General features: G+C 38.1%; 1 long non-coding RNA gene across 1 annotated transcript; it reads left to right on the top strand.

The window, feature by feature from the left end:
• On the top strand, nt 1-2,574 carry LOC123323926. Its single transcript, XR_006539573.1, has 3 exons — nt 1-38; nt 2,345-2,373; nt 2,467-2,574. It is a non-coding gene; the product is annotated as an uncharacterized LOC123323926 (long non-coding RNA).
• Nucleotides 2,575-4,980: the final 2,406 nt, after the last annotated feature.

Raw genomic sequence — 4,980 nt, forward strand, 5'->3', positions numbered from 1 at the left:
TCAGAAAGGACCACATATATTAAATGAACAAGTAGAAGGTAAGAATTGTATTTTCTTAAAAAGTCACTTGATAGAATGTTAATTTAAAATGGGAATACTGATATGTTCTAATATCCAAAGAAAATCACCTATTAAATGCATAGAAAGGAAAAAGATGTGAAAAGCAGATCAATTGTATATCTTATCAGGGGTCAGCAACAGATTAAATTGAGAGTGCCACCGAAGGCGGCACTTCCATTTCAAGATACTCTAAGACCTAAGGAACATCAGGAAATAAGAGGAAAAGAGGGAATGATGAGAAAGGCGGAGAGTACCGGGAGTAAATGAAGGACAAAGCAGCTCTTTATAGTGGAAGGTGGTAACATAAAATAATTCTTTTAAAAGGAAGAGCAGAGTATTTGAAATGCAGGAATAATATCAAGTGAGCTTCCAGTACCAAAGTTTGTCAGAGTAGTATGCCAAAACTTTTCCACTCTTACTGATTTCCTCACTGTTGGGAAGACGTTAAGGACTGGCGTAGCTGATTATGCAGAGCTATGTCCTAGTCAGCTATAAATGTATATGTGTTAATGTCATATAAAATGGTTGCACTTCATAAGATAGTATCATTTAGTGCAAAATAGGAGAATTGGAAGGAAGAAGAGAGCAGGGTCAGTTAGGGGGAGACCAAGGAAGCTTTAGCCCTGATAAAAAGTGCATTAGAAAGTTTATGACTTTTTAAAAAATTTTATTTATTTATTTGACACAGAGAGAGAGAGACAGCAAGAGAGGGAACACAAGCAGGGGGAGTGAGAGAGGGAGAAGCAGGCTTCCCGCCAAGGAGGGAGACCAGTGCGGGGCTCCATCCCAGGACCCTGAGACCATGACCTGAGCTGAAGGCAGACGCTTAACAACTGAGCCACCCAGGCACCCCGAAAGTTTATGACTTTTAAAACATTTTCAGTTTTGGAGAATCGATAGTGACGAACTTGAGGCTTTTTCTAGAAGGTTCAGTTAAGGTAAAGGAATGTGGCAACAGACTCAGTGTGGACCAGAATTTCTCAAATTTTAGTGAATCATCCGAGACCTTGTTAAAAATGCACATTGTGAGCAGCAGGTCTGGGATTCTGCATTCTGACTTCTCAGGTGATGTCAGTGTTGGTGGTCCTTGGGTCATGTGCTCCATGGCAAGGATGTAGACTTCCCTTTAGAGAAATCTGGAAGGGCCATGGGATAGTTCAAGACATAATGGAATCAAGGAAAAGCATTATTTTGTTTTTATTGCTGAGCATGTCTTTAGCTAGAGGGGAGCAAGGAGATGCAGAAATAGAGGTTATAGATGTAAGATACTACTGCTAAACAAAGAGGAAAGAAGTGGTGGAGATAATCCATAATAAAAGGGATGTAAAAGCAGAACAATCAAGACCATAGATCCAGAAATTACTTTTTTTTAAACATTTATTTATTTATTTTAGGGAGAGAGAGAGAGAGAGAGAGCGAGCGAGCGACCAGGGCGAGGGGCAACGGGAGAGGGAGAGAGTATCCTTAAGTAGACTCCCTGCTGAGCCTGGAGCCCGATGCAGGGCTCAATCCCAGGACTCCGATATCATGACCTGAGCCGAAATCAAGAGCCAGACACCCAACCGACTGTGCCACCCAGGCGCCCCCAGAAATTACTTTTGAAGAAGGTGGCTAGTGAAGGGAAGGAGGGAAGAAAGAAAGGCATGTTAGCTAGGAAATTTTGGAGTTGATGAGGAAACTCGAGAGAATTCACTTTAGGTGGCTTGAGTGTATTTGCACTAAAACAGATTAAATTATAGCTGCTCCGTAAAGAATACTGAAAGCAGATGGAGTGCTAAACTTGGGCTAAAACAGCCACTCATTTATCCTCCTCAGATCTATGGGACATCAAAGATCTCTCTTGTATTGGTATTCATTATTCCAATGAGATTAATTTGAATATGGAAGCTTTGGCTGTTTTTTTTTTTTTAAGATAGCTAATTTTTTGATATGATAGCTGTTTCAAAAAAACCTTTTAAAGACTAACATGATCTACCAAATCAAACTAATTGTGGAAACAAAAGAGATTATAGGGTTCATTCCCTAAATGCTACAATTGTTATTATCAGTAAGTATGACACTGAATACATATATTTGCATTTTTTTTCAATATTTATACTCGGTTCATATTTCTCTCTTGTCGCTGTCCTAACCCACCTTCCTGTCTCCAGAAACAGAACACCAAAACCTAATGTAATCATTTTCAGAGCCAAGCATGAGGATTCAGCTTAGTACTAACTGCATGAATGTTTAGTTGCCTTTCACGTTTACATATAATTAACTGTATGTCCATTTTGTCTTTTAGATCCTCCGAAAAGATATCCTTACGTGAAGGTAAAACTTTTATATTTTTATTTTGAATTTTTAACTACAGATTGTATGAAAGGTACATCATGTCTTAATCATATTGTTTCAATACCCATTCAGCCTACCGTTGAAATGAAAGATTCTGTTCCTAATAAAACAGTGGAAGTGAAGGATAAACAAACATCCAACTCAGGTAAATTTTACAATACAGATTTAACAGTGGAAAGAAGTAGACTAAAATATTTGAAATGCTCACAGTCTTCTTATTCTGAATTCTTTTTTTTTTTTGGTGGCATATTTAACTGAAGGATTTGACACAAACAAGGTAGATACCACTGTTGATGTCCATGTTTGAACAAAAGATATTTATAAACATAAGAAAAAGAGATTTTTAAAATGTAAGCTTTAGCTGTAGTTTCCACTTTTATGTTTTGAAATCCTGAAGTTCCCAGTTTGGAATCCCATTACTTCCTTGGGATTCCCAGAAGTTAATTATTAGACTCTCAGATTTTTCCATTGTTCACAATGTTTATTTCAATTCTGACCTTTCCCTAGAGTAAAGCTTCACTTGCTATCATGTCAATTGTGTTTTAAGTTTTTTTCTTCTTAGTGTTACTATGTTGATGATCTTAAGCCAAACAGAGGTTCTGATTAGCGGACTCTGTGTGTGTGTGTGTGTGTGTGTATGTGTGTGTGTGTGTATGGTGTCTTTGATTATTAAAACTGCGGGAAGTAATTAGTTCTATCCTAATATTTGGTGGATACAGTGTTTTCAAACCATAGTTCTGAAACTTATTGGCCTTAGGGTCCTTTTATACTATTTAAAAATTATTGGGAATTCCAAAGAACTTCTGTTTAAGTGTTGATATTTACCATATTAGAGATTAAAACAAGCATTTAAAATACAAGCATACACGATCATACATTCTTAGCCGTTAGAGCTCTGACCCACTAATCATGCGAGTTGTGATACTATCACGTATCCTATCTTTAGAAAACTTCACCGTACACTTAATAAGAGAATGAGAGCGAAAATGTCAAATACCATTTAGCATTATTGAATGGATGGATCTTGGAACTCCGGGGATTCTCAGATGACATGGGAGAACTGTTTTAAACCATGTACAGGTTTCCTGGATACAAAATGATAGAGGGGCCCTTGTGGTGAAATGGGCATTAAGGTTTCATTTCTGCATTTCTTGCCTTTTTCTTTTCCTTGTCTTAAGAGGTTTAAATCACACAATCTTGTTTAAAAAAAAAAAAGGAAAGTATTTTTGTTATATATTCATTTTCTGTTTCATGGCACTGTACTTTTTGGATCTAGCGTGGACTGAGACTTACTGTGTTTTTACATGGAAATGATTAGATCACCCGAGGCTTTCATTTCTCAGATAAATTTATGATGTTTGTCCAAGGCTTAAAAATTTCTGAACATAGGGACTCCTAGGTCTCTCAGTCCATTGAGCATCTGCCTGTGGCTCAGGTCATGATCCCAGGATCCTGGGATCGAGTCCCACATTGGGCTCCTGGCTCAGTGAAGAGCCTGCTTCTCCCTCTGCCCCTGCTGCTCCCCCTGCTTGTGCACTCTCTCTCTCTCTTCTTCCTCTAACCAAAGGAACATCTGAATAAGAATTATGAGAAAGTAATTTCCTTTGGGCTAGTTTTTAGCATTCACTTGAGAGTAGGTAGCAGGATTATATTTAGAACTTTGGGACCAGTGGGGAATACTAGGTAGAGATCTAAAGATTGCTTACTCAAAACATAGTTTCTTAGCTTTATTTTGTAGCTCTGAATTCACAAGTATTGGTCAAGCTATATTCATTGTAACTATAAAAAGCACCTTCCCAAATCAAATATTGAAATATTTCCTATGTTCTGTATGACTTTTGTTTTAGAGTTGGCTTTCCCAGCAGTAATGGGAAGAGTTGAGAATTTACTATATAGTATCATCTTCTCAGCTATGTATGCATAGTCCATCTCCTTGTTTTATTATTTTTATTTTATCTCTTTAGAGACAGAGAGATGGGGGGAGAGAGGGAGAGGGAGAGAGAGAATCCGAAGCAGGCTTCAGGCTCAGCACAAGGCCTGATGCGGGGGCTCAATCTCATGACCCTGAGATCATGACCTGAGCCTAAATCAAAAGTTGGACACTTAACTCACTGAGCCACCCAGGTGCCTCTTTATTATTATTATTGTAATTTAAAATTTTTATTGATTTGAGAGAGAGGGAATTTGAGAGAACGAGTGGGAGGAGTGGCAGAGGGAGAAGCAGACTCCCAGCTGAGCAGGGAGCCCGATGCGGGACTTGATCTCAGGACCGTGGGATCATGACCTGAGCCGAAGGCCGCCGTTTAACTGACTGAGCCACCCAGGCACCTCCCTTTATTATTTTTAATAAATAAATGGAATATTGGTTTTAAGGAGCACTATATTATTTAAAAATAATATGTGGAAAGTCCATTTTAATTCTACTAAGATACTCTGTTTATTGATTAACCACCTCTAATGTGTGCTCTACGTAATGTACCAGTTCATTCCATGCCTTTTATCAGTCATATGATCAGGTCTGTACTAATAAATCGTACAATATTTTTTTCACCCCTGTAGTTTTATGTTCTTTCTTTCCTTGTAGAA

This window comes from Neomonachus schauinslandi, unplaced genomic scaffold (genome assembly GCF_002201575.2).
Source record: "Neomonachus schauinslandi unplaced genomic scaffold, ASM220157v2 HiC_scaffold_2591, whole genome shotgun sequence".
Lineage (NCBI taxonomy): Eukaryota > Metazoa > Chordata > Mammalia > Carnivora > Phocidae > Neomonachus > Neomonachus schauinslandi.